Genomic DNA, 16,768 nt, shown 5'->3' with positions numbered 1-16,768 from the left:
GTGACTCGGTGTAGAGAGGCAGTGAGTAGATACTGTAATCATGATAGGAGTCTGTCATTAGGCTTGGTGATAAAAGTGGGTCCTTCAAGAAAAGCTTGCTGGAAAGATGAGTCTTATTCCTGAAATGTGACAAGACTGGAACGGTCTCTGACCTGAAAGGCTGTATGTCTGTAGGTGTTTTAGAGCATTTAAAATTTCTGAAACCGCAGGGGTTGTCCTAAGCATAAACATTACTAGAAGCCAAGATTTAGTTGGATGTGGTCTTCTAACACATTTAAAATAAAGATGGTGGCAATCTTTATGAGCTCTGCTCTTGTTTCTTAACGATTATCTCCTTTCCTGCGTTTTGACTATCAGGAGTACAGTGTTTATGTTGTATATGGTGTCACAATGTTATTTATTTTTACTGACTGCAGTGAAGCTATGCCTATTTGCACACACAAAAGACCTTCATCTAGATCAACAACAAGATATCTCCATTTAAACGCAGCACCTAAGCACAAAACGTGAAGTCCTCTCATCAGCTGAAGCTTTCACTGGAAGATCCCAAATTCCTTAGCCACCTGGATTACACCATAGATGTTTTTCAAGTAGATGAAACTTCTTTAGTCATGTGCATAACCAAATATCATATGCTTGCTAATGTTATGCACTTCCACAGCTACACTTGGCTAATCAGAGTCTCATTAACCATTGGGTATCTTACACCATTTTGCCAGTGGAGCCTGTGAACGCAGTTTATCTAAGAGCTCTGGATATTGCAAAATCAGAGATGAAACCTGAAGACTACCAATACTGAAATCCTTCCTTACCTGCCTGACTGATATGATTGACCTGAATTTAAGTCTCCCATTTCCTAAGATAATTTCTGAGAATATACTCTATGGCTTATTTCTCCTCTCTGGAAGCTGAGCCTTTTTTAATCCTTTAAAACATTCACTGGAAATTATACCCCAGTGAATATGATACAGCTTCAGCGGGAGAAGGTGTGTCAGAATACCCCCAGGCACAGGTTGGGGGAATCAAGGCTCTCCTGCATGTGGGAAGGAGGTAAGGAGGCCCATGGACTTCAGCCACCACCTTTCAGATGTCCTTCTAACCACTGGACATTGTAAATGAGGCCACCTGGATGACACTCTTACATTAGTGAGTCCTGATAAGATGTTCCAAAGACTGCTTGTGGCTCTGAAGCCAAACAGAAAGATGGTCTTAGTTTTCTGAACTTATGCACTGCCCTCTTTTCAGAATTTCCTCATAATGAGCTTCTTGTATATCTTCTACTATTCTTTAGGCCTGATTTTCCCTGTTAAGTGTCTTGGAAGACGTCCTTGATGTCTGGAGTTTCCATTATGCACTAGGGCAGATGAGAACTGAGCTGAGTAACACCCATCCCCCTTTCTTTGGTGACATTTTCCCATCAGAAAAAGCCCTGCAGTTCTCTACCTTTCTTTTCAAAATGTTTTAAGTAATTTACAGACTGAATATCTTGATATTCTTCCACCTTTCCTGCATATACCAAAGAGAAACTTGTGTAAATTCTCACTTTATTACCACACCTGTTAGAAATCACTGCTGCAACTTAGGTGTGAAAAAATGTGGCTGTACTATGCCTAATAAGAAATACATACGTACCAGGCTCAATGTAAGTGCATCACCACTGCTATAAAACAGACACAACTACTTTGGTGACATTCACTGTTACTGTACGTTGACAAGTTCCCATTTAATTTACTACATATGGTTCCACGTCTCCATAGCTACTCTCGTGAATTCATTATTCATTAAATAAGTGATGAATTTACTCAAATATTGCAGCCACATGGCCGACACAAATGCATTCTAATATTATTAACACGTTGCCAACTTGCAACTCTTCGAAGTCTGAGTAAATGTTTTGACAAGAAGAGGCAGCAAGAACAAATAAGTAGTAGCAGCCTAGATGAAGTTCAGCCATAGTTCTAACAGCTTTAAAGTCTTAACAGTGTTTTCACTGGGGCAGTACCAGATAAATTGCTCTTATGTGTGCATACAAGAGACTAAAATTCCTTTGAAAGTTTATAATTTCTCATGGGAAAACACAACATAAAAGTTACTTTTACTCATAGAAAAACAACACCATATTTTCCTGTCAACCTTTGCTGTTGGGAATTTCAAACTTTTTGCATTTTTTCCCTGTGATTCTTTGTCGACCCAAGGGACAGGCGTTTACAACATAATTTACTTTCGGCGTGTCTCTGTAAATCATTGTAATACTTTCTATGGCTAGTGAAAAAAAAAAAGCAGCACTCTCAAGTTGGACTGACAAAACACTTTTCCAAGCCTTCAGTAGCAAAGCAAAAATCCCCCGTTTCAGGAGGGCAACACTGACATGAGAGATACACAAAAGAAAAGTATTTTACAAGGGCTTTATATGAATGTTTGTATTTAGAGGTTGTAATATTTATTGGGAAATATTTATTGAACTATATTTACTTGCAGTAAAATATACAGAACGTGTGGAGCATAAAACATGTCTTGGTGGCAGGCTTCTGGGCGCGAAGGGAAAAACACTGACATTTCATTTTTGGAGAAGGCAGTATTTTTTTTTCTTACTGTTCTTAAGGCCTGTTGTTGTCACTGTTGTTGTACGGGTTTAACAGTGTTGTCTCGGATTAGATGATTTAAGCATAGCCTGCCATAAAAAAGCTAGAAACCTGTAGAGCCTTTCAGCCTCACTTTTTGAGACTGCTGCTAATATCAAGGCTCATTCAGTTTTACATTAGAACTTGATGACTTGCACATTGGTTGAACCTTCACCTTTTACAACCTTAATGGGGATTTATTAGCTATTTCACAGTGTGTAAATTTGAATCTAGGTCAGATGAGGAAGAAAAATAGGGCAAATCTGGGCCTTAAGTATAACCTGCATATAATATATCAGGATAAAAAAAAAGGTGCAAAATTAAACAGATGATTAAAAGTGTCTAGAGCAGTCAGAGTTTGAAAAAAGAGCTTGATAAATTAGGGGTGTATGTAGGGGTTTTTTTGAGTTCAAACTCAGGTGACTGGTGAAAGTCTGGTTTCTACACAAATTCAGCAGATTAAGGAGTTAAAATAGCTTGTTAACCTGTTTCTGCTAACTGCTCGCAAGAGGAAATGTAACACAGGTGTGTTTGATATTCACAAGATTAAAGCTTTTGTCTACCATCAAATGTTCACCACATTAAAGCCGTTTTAATGAGGTATTGGAAGATAATGAATGTAAGCCTCTAATTCACTGCAGAAGAGACAGCCTGACCCCGCTTTGACCCCGCTGCAGCCAGGTATCTAAACCAACATATTAGTCACACTTAGCCCAAAAGATGTGTGCGTAATGAAATGGCCACTACCTGCTGCCTTTCTCATCTGCTAAAAATGTACCTGATTCAGGTGCCTAAACTTTTCTGCTTGGTACCCTGGAAGCCTGACGTCAGATATTCCCTGCAGGATGGTAGCCATCCCTTACCAACTCTTTCGGGAAGACTATCCGGAGGGCAAAAAACACAGCTGTCATGAAAAGGAAGAATTTTTACAGTGTGTGTGCATGGGGAACAAGTAGGGAAAAAATGGTTACGAATTAATGTTACTGCTCAGTTATCATTCATCCTGATACTTAGCAATGTTCAGAAAGTCAATAGCCGGAGTGAATAAAGGTTGGAATGGTCTTTATGGGTCATCTAGTTTTGTACTTACTGTTCAATGGATCCACCCTCCCACCAAGGTAAGGTACGCTGCCTGTTTAGTTATTCTTAATAGAATAAGCTCCAAATAAAAATAAAATAAAGATCCTGAAAGGTTCTCCAAACCAGATTTATTTTGGCATGCATATGCAGGAAACTATGTACTGTAGCAAGTTTTAAATACTGTATTTGGACACTAATTCTCAACTGCCGTCATCAGTTTGCTGACAGCCATCTGCTTGGACCCTGCTCCTTCCTCCCGTTCAGCACCGTTAAAGTAAAATATTGACAGAAACAACTTCTGCAGCAAAAGTGGAAAAGTTAATAACATAACTGAAGTCACACAGGATTTTTCTCTAATGTTCTGGAGCTCTCCTACAATTTTGTTTTACTCATGCCTTAATTTAGAAGTGTCCCACCCGGCTTAAAAATAGGAGGTGGTGTAGCCAGCTATCTTTAGATGACAGGTTACCGAGGAGAAATCTATAGGTGTAAGTGCCTACCAGATAGTTCATGTGACCTAATAGTAATGAGCAGTATGCGTGCTCCTGGAGAAGCTGACACACCGGGAGATATGTTGCTGGTCAGAGCAGGGAGAAGAAGTCCTCACAGTAAGGTGATGTCACTGTGGCTGTCAAAAGCTGCAATGGCACGTGTAGCGGATGATTGATATAATCCAAATTTACCTGCAGAAACATTTTGAACAGTGATGTAGTGAGCCCATGCAACGCCTTACATCATGCTCACTCCAGACTGCTAGCTCAGTGCTCTCGGGGGTGCCTTGGCACTTCCAGAAAGACCCTGAGCCTCCTTGGACTGAGAATTTTTTGTTCAGTATGTGGCTTGCGATGTTGCCCACCTTAATGAGTCTGAGCTGCTCCAGTTCAGCACAGAGCAAGCTCTACCTTCAGCTCTTTGCATGAAATGTCATTAAAGCTCTTGCACAGGTCATAGGGCAATGCACAATATAAGACTTTGCCACTAATTATTTCAAAAAGAAAAGTGAAAACGCGTTCATGTACACACACACACACACACACATCCAGATATAATTCATATAAATAATTTATTTATCATACCTATTTATAATACATGAATCTTTTATATTTTATGGTGATACCATTGCTGGTTGCAGATTTACATCTCTTATTAAATTTCCGACACAACAAAACACAATACTATGGAAATATATAGCCCTACAAACTGATTCAAGACTTCTAATCCAAGTGGTCTTACTGTCTGCAATATTCCTTTCTAAATTGTGCCATTACATCCCACAAATTGACTTGCAATGAAAGGTAATTTCTTTTTATTCTCTTATAGCTTTGTGGGAGAAAGGAAGAGAGAATCTATCCCATAAAGAACAACACAACAGTTTCCAAGCTGAACTCTCTAACATATACATCTGTGTCTGCCATTCTGCAGATACATACACATCAAACCTGAAGTCAGCCCTGTGAGAAGATGGGTATGTTTACTATATTGAAGAGATCAGCAGTAGATTTAGTGGAGAAAGTAAAGTCTTTGGGCAGATGAAAAAAATTCTAAAAAGTCTAGTTTCCAAGCAGAAAAATTGACTAGTGATGCAGAGAGCATAGCAGAAGCTAAAAATTGTTTGTGTCTGAAGACAATGCCTCATTGTCAAACCCAACACTCGAAAATAGGAACATTACATTTTTTTGAGAAATGGTTTCAATATTTGACCTGTTTTTTTCTTCCCATAGAACAAAAATAAATAAATCTGTTCCGTCGCCCTGAAAGAGTTCATTGACTCCCACTTCTTGCCTGAGGCACAGCCCCGCAGGTCAGTGTGCGGGTGAGGGAGGTGAGCACTGAGCACCCTCCGCGCTGGGCAGGGCGGTGAGTGGCTTCTCTGCATTCCTACTCACTTCTGCCTTCCCCATCTGCACTGCTTCCTCCTTCACTTTGGGCTAATCTCCCCAAACCTTGTTTAAATTCCTCCGTGACAGTCCTCCAAGTGGTCAGCACCTCCACCTCTCTTCAAAGACCCTGCAGCTCTGTTTGTTCCCCAACACAGCAAAGCTGGCTCCTTGCGTCTCAGGTGCTGAACCATGTAGCTAGAAATCCCCACTCTGCACTACCTTAAGCACAAAAGCAATGATTTTCTTCCTTAAGTAGTTCTTAGACTGAAAGGTAAGAGTTCACTGAGAAAATAGAAGTTAGTTATTTTAAACAGCCTGCCACTTGTGTGGTGAGGATGGCTTACCAGCCTTATGAGTTTACCTTGCAGGTTCTTTTTTATGGTCTGTAGCTGGAGGTGCTGAGGCATCCTCAGAAAGCCACAGGCATAAACCACGTAAAGAGATTAAAGATGTGATTGGGAGAGGCAGGAGGAAGCGCTCCTGTTCATTTTCTTGTGCGTGTTCTTCTGAAGCTACAGCCAGCAGGATCTCCTGCACAGGTCCATGAGTTTGCAGAATGACCTTTAGAAGTTTCTGGGTATTTATTTTCCAAAAGCAAAAGCATCAGCAAACCCAAAGCATGGAAAAATACTCAAAGAATCAAAACCAAGTGTGACAGAAAAACTATGCGAGGACATTGCTGTCGCTTCATGGTCAGCCATTTTTCCTACTCTTCATCTATAGGGGAGAAGCACAAGAGACCCAACACAGCTTTGCTGTCTCTGCACATTGGTGGAAGGCTGTAATCTTTTCTCAAGGCTTTCTCAATTAAAATCCCTGTTAAATGTTGTAGCATTTAGCTCCACATATTAAAGAAGGTACTTGCTTCCCTAGCTGCTGTTCTCGCTAGCTTTGCCTGTTTCAATGCTGTGCAGCTCCATGTGACTATGGAGCCAAGAGGTGATTTTTCTCAAAGTCCAGAGATTTAGAACATTTAAACATTTTAGAAGCCATGGCGATTTCTGAGACACGTTGGAATGAAGAAGGCATTTGTTGGTTTGAACTAAACACTGTATTTTAACTGGCAAAGAAATGTATAAACAGGACTCAAACCAGGATGTATAAACAGGATCAAAAAGTCACAGGACTGATGAATTCCATACTGCAAATTATTTTGCTTTTGCAATGTCTTTAATGCAAATGGTGAACTATAAGATCCCCTAAGATTTTAATTCTTGACATAAGAAAATGTATTTATTAAAGTGTTTATAGGACACAAGCAAACTTTCAGAATGGAGTTAGAAAGCCAATTGAAGTCCTACAGGTAAATAACATAATAAAGAGATAAAATATCATACATTTTACATATCAAGGCCAGGTTGGATGAGGCTTTGAGCAACTTGATCTAGTGGAAGGTATCCCTGCCTGTGGCAGGGGAGTTGGAACTAGATGATCTTTAAGGTCCCTTCCAACCGAAACCATTCTATGATTCTATGATTTTAGATATTAAAAGAAGAGAAATCCGTTAAGCATCCAGCTACAGAAGACTTTGTTGCTTGTTGTGATGCGGTGACATCAGAGGGATTTGGACACTTCTCTGTCATTAAGAGCTGGTCACCAGAGGTGCAGAGCATAAATCTCTGCGCACTCCCACCAGCACGGCACGCCGCTGGTGCGGTGTCCATCACAGCCATTCCCGTGTGGCAAAAGGCATTTGTCAACATCTGATTGCAACCAACGCCTGCCGGGGGAATTCCTTGCTGTAAAGCTCTGGCCATGAGTCCAATCAAAAAGCTGCAAAAGAAGAGGAAAATCGGTAAAGGTCTTTTCTATATATACCTCCCACTGAAGAGTAATACCGTAATACAAACTGCTTCTTGGTTTAGCGTCTTCGATGCCAGCATTTCTGTCAGGTGATTCTTCAAAGTTGACAATTGACATCACTGGAGAATCTACAAGATAGCTACTAGTAAAGTCTCACAAAAGAGAACATCTATCTTCCCAACAAACCAAATTCTTCTCCCTGACTAGCATATGATATAAATGCATACGCCACTCTGCATAGCCATATCTAATTGTAAGGTCACACCTTTCTTTAATGAGTTTCCTAAAAGTTTATAACAAGTTTCCTTAGCGACACAGGTAGGGTTTCATTGATCTCCAGCGGATGCTGTCTTTATAAGAGGATGGGGTTCCAATTTCTGATTAATGAAAATTATAATTATGTACAGATAACAGGCAGAGAGAGAGATGTTTCCATGTTACTTTAAACAAAGAAGAGTTAAGGCCTTATCTTAACTATGCATTGGCACTGCAATGCGAAATGGTCATGCAAAATTAATTTTTAATGTGTTCAATTTATATTAAAAATTTCTGCAAGTGTGTGAATTTTTTTTCTAAGGCTGGAGTGCTACTTCATTTACAATATTCCCTGAAGGTGTTTTTTTTTTTAAAGAGACTCTTAAACTGAAGCCATTTTAAGGGTTTTATGAGACATTATGTGAGCTTTCATATGCAAGTTAGTCGTTAAGTACCAGATATTATATTCTGTAATATGCTTAAGTGATATTAGAGGCTGTATATAGCCTGCAGTAATGGCTATTGCTGCTTTTTTAATTTATCAAGAAAATGTTGCTTAAATAAGGAGCAAATCAGCGCTTGGGTGTAGAAAATATAAATGTAAAGGAAGTAACAATATTGTTGCGACATACTTTGCACTCTCAGCTTCACTGGGGAACAAAACCAGGGTTTACTTTCTCCTACTCCTATTGACACACATGGCAAGTCCCGTATATGCGGTGCTGGAGATATGTAAAAAGAGAAATTTCACTGAGTCTCACTAAACAGTGTATGGCCTTTGCTCCTCAAGACTTCATGAGAATTAATATTATACCCCTGGTAACTGGATTATTTTGTATGATTCCTGGCATTCAAACAAAGTAGCATCTCACATTTGGACATAAACGAGTGAAGTCTTTGAATGTTCAGCCTACAAAGGGAAATGTTTTTGTTAAGCTGGATTCACTGGTCAAACTATAAAAGCTAGGATAAAAAAAAAACAAACCACAACCCTCGCGTGGTGAACAAACTTGCTATTTTTTTCTCCCCCCCCCCCCCCCCCGATTCAGAGGAAGAAAAAAAAAAGAAACCTTTAAGCTGACAAGCTTGTAGAAATATAAAAGTCACTTGACTTTCCTTTCAAATGTGCCTCTTGCTCCATGTCCTGACTCAGAAATAAAGTGCTTCTGTAGTTGTGCTGCAGAGCAGTGGGACACGGGCGTGTTTTACACTGACAGCCCTGAGCAATGACACCTTATTTTGGCCATAGAGTCCGCCACCTGCCCCGGCCTCTGCGTGGAGCCCCAGCTGACTGCAGAGCTCGTTCTGGTTAAAACGTTCCTTCTCTAACCACGGACCACTCTTCTGTGCCCAGCTGCAAACTCCCACTTTCATGCAGAGTTATGATTGAAGAAATGTATTTCAAATGAAAAATAATCTTTTCCATTTTCTTTCCCTCTCCCAGCTGCTGATTCCCACCCTGATTCCTCTTCTGGAGCTGTGATTAATACTTCTTTTTTTTTTTTTTTTAAATCACATCATCCTTCTCTCTCCGTCCCTGCCTCTCCTCCCCCTCCTCTTCCCGGTCCTCCTCACAGCTGTGGATCCTCACTCTTCCTTCCAGTCGCCATCGCTGTTGTCCCAGCTCTCGTCCCTCCCCCAGCTCACTTAAATATTTCAGAGAAAAGCAATCCACCTTCATCCAGGCTTTATGACACTGCCTCTCCTCTTGTCTGCACTTATCCTCACTTGCTGCTTCTGGGAAGAACGAGGCCCTAGGCACGCTGGAACCCGCCTCTTTAATGAACCGGCTTGCAAACGAGCATCAAGTTAGACACCAAATCGGCAATATGGACCTCAGCAAGTCCTAGCAGAGGGATTTGAGGACCCTCCATTGAAGAGCAATTTTGCAAGGAACACATGGGCTCTCCAAAGTGACGCAATGAAAGCCCAGGATAAACATCTCCAGGCTCCCTCCGCCTGGTCTCCGCCTGCTCAATGACCTCACGCAGAACGCCTGAAATCTGGTTAACACAAAAAGTCAGTGGTCCAGAGGGATCTGCCTGGCAAGGAGGAGTTGGCCAGTGAGCAGCGGGTCCATGCTCCAGGGGAGAGGAGGTCAGGAGAGGGTTAGCCGCTTTCCCCTGCAGGATAAAGCCTCCCTTGGCCATTTTTTCACAGTTTATGACTACTATGAATTCTCTTCATGGACCGGGAAACTTGGCCCCAGCCTCCCAAGTCTACAGTAGCTATCAGGAGAACTATATATTCACCAGATGACAAAATGTTCCTCCGATCATCATGAAATTCTCATTGATGGCTCCCAAGTCTAAGGATGAGGAACATACAGTAGTCTCCAAGGGAAACATGGTAGTTTTTGGTGTCTACAGCCTATGCATAGCGATTTCTTGTGGTTAGAGGACAAGCTGCTTCTGTGATCTGCCTGTCACCCCTTCTTTGATGTGGCTTTTGCTTTACTCTGGGTATGTCCCTGCAGTGCATTCCCACCTTGTTTGGCTGAGCAAGTCGCAGTGTTTCCAGGTGTATCTGGGTTTGACCCTTTCTGTGGCAAATTCACAGGGAGCTTGGACTGAAGACTAACAGAAGAAACAAAACAAACAGATAGAAAGCAGTAATAAATATAACAAACCTATCAGCACCCGAATCACCTCCAGATCCCATTCTGGGCTGTGCTCTATCCCCATGGTGACCCCCAGCATGAGTCTGCTCTGCTGCAGACCCTCTTCCCCACCCACTCCCGTGCTCTGATTTCAGGAGCCAACTTTTATCCAGTTTAAAGCTCTTTCATATGGTCCAAACCATTTTAGCCTTTTCCCCAAGGATATCTGTGGAAGTCTCTGTATGGAGGTTTCCTGTTAGCGTCCATGTGGTCAAAGGGCAGTTAGGCTTTTCTACGGTCACCAGCTTCAGTCCTGCAATGCAGAGCTTGAACTGGCTTAATCCTTGATAGGCAACACAGCATCTGCTTCTCTTCTCCCTCCCACCCCCTTTGCATGCACGCACAAAGCCTCACTATATTAATAAAATATTTTCCCATTCTTCACCTGATTAGTCTGTGTGCATGTGCCTTTGCGTCTATTTTGTACGTACTATCTATGTGTGCATATGTATGTACGTGCATACGTGCTCTTCGCGTGTGCCAATGTACCTACCCCTGATTATATACAAACAGATGTTTATATATAGAATGCATATTATAAATTTAAATTGATACAGGAACATAAATCTGAATAAATCACAGCTAAGCTGCAGCTTAAAATAAACATTCTGGAAAAAATAAGCAAATAAACTTTTTTTCTTTTGGCAGAATGTTTATTTATTTAACAACAGCGATGCAGTTGCTTACACTTTCTACAAATGTTTTATCTCTTCTTCCTGCGCACCTGTCCCTGAGTGAATAGAGCCACATCTGTCTCATCTTGGCATAACAAGTACACATCTACATCTGTGAAAGATGATTCCATTTTTGAAGGAAACACTGTCTACTTTTACACTCCTGCAGTCTGCTAGAAATTATTACACAATGGATTTTGTGTCTTGCAGGAAGGCTGCTAAATAGTGAATGGTGAGTTTGGAAATGATACAACAAAAGTAATGCCCTACTTTAACAAATAGATAGCTAGATATAGATATAAATGTATGTTTATTCTAAACTTTACTGATAGGATAGACGCACTGATTAATGCTACCTTCGATTTACTGTTTCTAGCACAGCGGACTCTCGCTTAAAAAGCTCAGGAAATGGGAACTGTAGAGTACAGGGACAGTAATGGGACATAGATGTTTTCACCCATCAGCTGCCAAGTCAAAGCCTAAATGAAGTTGGTAGCGACTGAGAAAAATAGCTAATGGTTGTTTAGTAGCATATATGAAATAAGAGAATGGGCTCTCTGGACAAAAGAAGGTGGGGTTTGGATCATTTTCCAGAATTCTCATACTGCAATATCCTTGGTTTGCCCCTTCCAAACAAAGGTCATGTGTGGTGGGGAAACATAGCCCCAACTTGAGCCAGGGCATGAGAGGATGTGCTGGGAGGGACCATGGCCAGGCAACTTGCAGTGGTGGCACATGGCATGTGATGACCCTTCCTCCTCTGGGAAAACCATGCCTGCCCAGCCATGGCGTCAGCATGGCCAGTGAGCTCTTGGCTCAGGGGCCAGCCATGGTGTCAGCATGGCCAGTGAGCTCTTGGCTTAGGGGCCAGCCGTGGTGTCAGCATGGCCAGTGAGCTCTTGGCTCAGGGGCCAGCCGTGGTGTCAGTATGGCCAGTGAGCTCTTGGCTCAGGGGCCAGCCGTGGCGTCAGTATGGACAGTGGGCTCTTGGTTGAGAGCAGCCACATGCTAGCCAGGGTTATGTTATTAATAACATCCAGTAGCTCATTAAATAAATGAAGAGGTGAGCTTTGGCTGATATAGTTAAGGGTTTTATGAGGTAAAATAGTGAAATAGCCAAAAGCCTCTTGCTGACTGCATCACCAGTGATACTGAACTGATGAGCAGCAGTTGTTATGCACTTCTTTTATGGGCTCAGCTATCAAAGCTGAAGTAAAAATAAAGGAAAGGTGGTGTCCTGAAGCTCCTCTTTCACTGTCGCATTTTCCTCCACTGGAGGAACACAACAGCTCTTGTAGTAATGTATCGGAAGCTGTAAAAGCAGTGCAGGAGGGTGATTCACACCGGCAAGTTTGCTCAGCTTCTCACCTGGAGGGATTAGCCCAGGGAGAGCATTAATCCAACACATTTGCGGGACATCTGCTATCTGGTACAGACTGTCATGCCTTGTGCCAACAAGTCTGTGTCTGCTGACCAACCAGATAACACAGTATTTTCAATCTGTATTGATGACAGAGAAATTTCACTGAAAAATGAGGCCTGGCCAGGAAATAAAAAATTTGTCTATGGAAAAAATCTGCCTGTAGTAAAATTTCCATTCACCGCTTTCCATGACTTCCTGGACATTTTTCATCCTTTGCCAATCTGGAGATCTGTGCGAAGTATGAGAAGTCTTCCTTGCTTTCTCACCCGCTTTTGAACTTAAAAAAAAAAGTAAATACAAAAGTGACAGTGTTGCTTTCAAAGATGAATGTTATTTCTCTCTCAGACTTTCTGTTGCTTTTCCTTCGCTATGTTGCAGGACAGAGAGAGAGTGAGAGCAAGTCACTCCCCTGTGACTTCAAAACAGTCCAAAACGTGTTCAAATAAAAAAGAAATCAATAAGTATTCATGAATTTGATTTCAGAAGTGAATTATTTTATGGGGGGAAAGAATCTGAATCAGAATACATTATTAATTGCAATTAACTTAATGGTTTAAAACATACATGAAGATTTAATGAGAAATCATCCTGGTTGCTATATCATTCTAAGACTTTTTGCATGGTAAAAAGGGTCGGTCCTTAATCCTTCAACAAACGGGACCGATGATTTTCTTTTAAGGCAAGTATGGAGGGGAGAGCACACTGTACGCAGCCAGGCAGTCCTTCCCTGTAGTATATTGAAGTACTGATGCACAGGTCTCAGATGCCATGATGCCAACCCTCTTTCCTCTTTTTTTGCAGTGTTTCATGTACTATCTTTAGGCTTTCTCAAAATTAACTGCTTGATTTACCCATCCTTCCTGGGAATTTATGATTCATATCTTCCCTTTTTTTCCCCCCTCTCTTCTGCCAGACCTTTCCAACTCCCAACTGCTGTTCTATCTTCTATATTAAGCACCCCAGGCTCTGATGTACTTGACAATGCCCTGTACTTTAAACACACACACACACACAAAAGCTCACTAGCTATCTGAGATATTTTCTACAATGATGTGACATACACACACCGATTTCAGACTCCAGACCTTTGACAATCTTAATAAATACCTTATATTTAATTTTTTATCTTCTTTGCATTCGTTTTTTATATTATTTTTTAAAAGGAATGAAAACAATCATTGACAGTTATATAATGTGTATTATTTACTTAATAGCTGTTCTGGTCTATTGGGTAAATATATAGTCAGGCAGTTTTTAAAAACATGTATTACATACCCAAGAGACCAGAGAGACTCTGAAGTAGCTGTTCCAGTCTATTGGGTAAATATGTATTTAGGCAATTTTTCAAAATATGTTAAAACTCCTTCAGTGCCATTCTGGTCAATTGGTTAAATATGTATTTAGGCTTCTTTTTTAAATGCCTTTTATGTAGCCGATAGACTGAAGAAACTGTAACTGTTGAATATGTTTCCATAATTTTTACCTATGGGTATCGCTTGTAGTTCCTTCCTGTATTTCAGCTCTGTCCCCTGCTGCTGCATCTATCGCAACCCCAAGGAAGAGCTGTGTGTCACAGGCATTGTCACCAAGAGCAGTGGCACGAGCGAAGGGTAATACAAATATTTTTATATGTGAGCAACATTATGAATGACATTGGCCCTTCTGATTGTCATCCTTGCTCCCTGCAAGTGATGCTCTACATACATTTTTCCTGCATTTGGCTCCCTGTCAGTGAGCTGACATACTTTGCATTGTGCTGTGCTGCTTAGACTGATGGATATTTTTAAACCAGCTGCATTTTTCGATATTCAGAGGCACAAAATGGCATTCTGAAGCCCTGCTGTCAATTCTGGGGTTGTTTATATGAGTGAAGTTTAGCACATGCTTAAGTATGAGCTAGATCAGAGCTCAACCATCAGCACTTATATCACTTTAAATTTAAATACATGATTTTTTTGAATATATATATGCCTCCAAAATCTTTTTAGGTGTTCAAGGTGATAGGAAAATCAAATCTGATGGCTGAGCTGTAACACAAGTTTCTGAAAATCTTAATGTAAAGGAGCTGTGACAGATGTTAGTATGCTGGGGTTTCTACAACTTCTGCTATATTTCAGCTGAAGATATATATTTACATCTAGTTCTTTCTGAGTGAGCTCTGGTGAGAATTTTATATAGTGATAGAAGCAGGGGCTGGGCTTAACACAGTGGCTCAAGTAAGGCAGTCGAGGAAACTCTTCCAAGCTTCTTCCTATTAATCAACAGCTTTCAGGACAATTATATTTGCTCCATAGTTCCCTCTTTGTCTTGCTTCCCTTTATGGATCAGGCATCTCCACTGAACCGCTGCTGTAAATTAATCCAAATTTCATTGTTGTAAAAACGGGACTAAACAAATATCTCCTCCTTTTATTCCCACTGCATGAACCGACGGTATAAATTCCTTTTCAGTTTATTCCTTAATGATAAATTATTAACTCTCCACATAGAATCAATCATGTTCAGCCTGCAATGGTCTGTTCATCCACACAGTATCTTCATCTGCCTGTGCTAATTATTTCAGGAAGGACAGGTCTATGCCTGCTTTCTCCAGGTGGGTCCTCAGCTTTCCTTGCAGTCTAAGTTGCTACTGTAGTAGGTGGCTGGTCTTGATCTATGGTTGAGCAAATGCTGGTGTTTGAAACCCACCTCTTGTTCTGTTTCAGGACAGATTTGCATTCTCCCTTCAGAGCAAAAGTATGTTACTCACTCATCCAAGTATTAGAGAGCTTGTTCTATCTTGGGTTTTTTTTTGTCTTTTGCAGAAATTTTGAGATAAGTTATTACAATTCTTAATAATTTTCATTTCCTTGTATTGCTCTTTTAATGTTTTCCTTGAATCACGTTCTTCATTAATAAGAAAGCTATCGTAAATATTTCCCTCAAATGTGTTTAGAAAGCTTTAATTACATTAGCTAACTAGTACCTACTGTGGAGATGGAAAAGACAAAGAGACAGAAATAAGCATGGGAAAACGAGGATTACACATGTATGCTCACACGTGCCCAAGGACAGGTATATGTTCATGTGAAGATGGAAATAAAAATTTGGTGGACTATATATATCTTAAACAGGCACATGCTAACCTAGAAATATTCTTGTTGAAGTCAGTGGGGACACTTAAATTTAAGCACAGTGTAAACCTTTACACATTGGAGTAAAATGTCACCATTTCAAATGAATCGGCTACTTTGTTTTGCATTAATACAAGTTTAATACAAGTTTAATTCAGAGGATTTTTTTAAAAGAAAAGCAAATGTGGAAAAATATTGATAAGAATTCTGACAAGGAATGTTAATAAATGAAAATGTTGATAAGAACTCTGGATAAATTTGATGAGTTATTGCCAAAATAAGTAATTTATTATCCAAATTATTAGACCAGCTGTAATGCTAGTATAAAAATAACAGTGCATTTGAAGTGATGCTATGTCACTCACATAATTTCATAAACAATGATCAAATCCCATCAGAATAAGAAACATCTTGTCTGTCAAACATTATGAGATGCTTTCCAGATCCACCAGTATGTCCAGGCCTTTCCATTAATCAGTACTACATAGGCTTTTTTCTTTTTAAATCATTGAGCTGGATGCCGGGAGATGCTCTCAACAGGAACTGTTGCTGTGTAACATACTCAAGCCTGAAATGTGATTCTGCTTTTATAATACAAGGATCCCTGCTGGCTTAGGGGAGTGCTGGTAGGTACTGTGTCCAGATCCGGATGTTGAGCTTGTTCTGTAGAAAGGGTAAAATTCCATTTTTATTAATATTCCAGTTTGTTGGGGTTGGCAGGGGCCAAGGGGTTTTTTTTGACCAACTTACTTCATAAGTTATTGGTGAGGTTTTCCTTTTCAAAGGATACTCAATGCCTTGCCAGGCGAAATGTGGGTAAACTGTAACTGGAGCTTCTGAAATATCTCTGCCAAACTGCTTCAGTTCTGCCTGTTTAACCATGTTTATGGTCCTCTCCTAGATAAAAAATGAACTTATCCATTTTTGTACAAAAAAAATTACTGAGCCAAAGCGCTTTAGTGGATTAAAATTTATTTTAAAAAAAAAAAAAAAGGATTAAACTCATGTATGTATATTAACTATCTTTACAATACACAAAGTATATAAAGAAGAAACAGTCACTGTTGCTCCATAGCCAGGAGGTTTCCCTGTTTGTGTATGGCAGTAATTATAATAGAGGGCAGGATACTGGGTTAACCTACTATCAGCATAATTTGATTTGGCAATTTCAGTGATGCTACGAATATTCTTATTGTATCAAAATGTGTGACAGCCTTGTGATGGGAACAAATGGGGGATGAGATCAGACCCCGTTGCCTTA

Source organism: Ciconia boyciana, chromosome 10 (assembly GCF_034638445.1).
Source record: "Ciconia boyciana chromosome 10, ASM3463844v1, whole genome shotgun sequence".
Classification (NCBI taxonomy): Eukaryota; Metazoa; Chordata; class Aves; order Ciconiiformes; family Ciconiidae; genus Ciconia; species Ciconia boyciana.
This window is presented reverse-complemented; position numbering follows the sequence as displayed.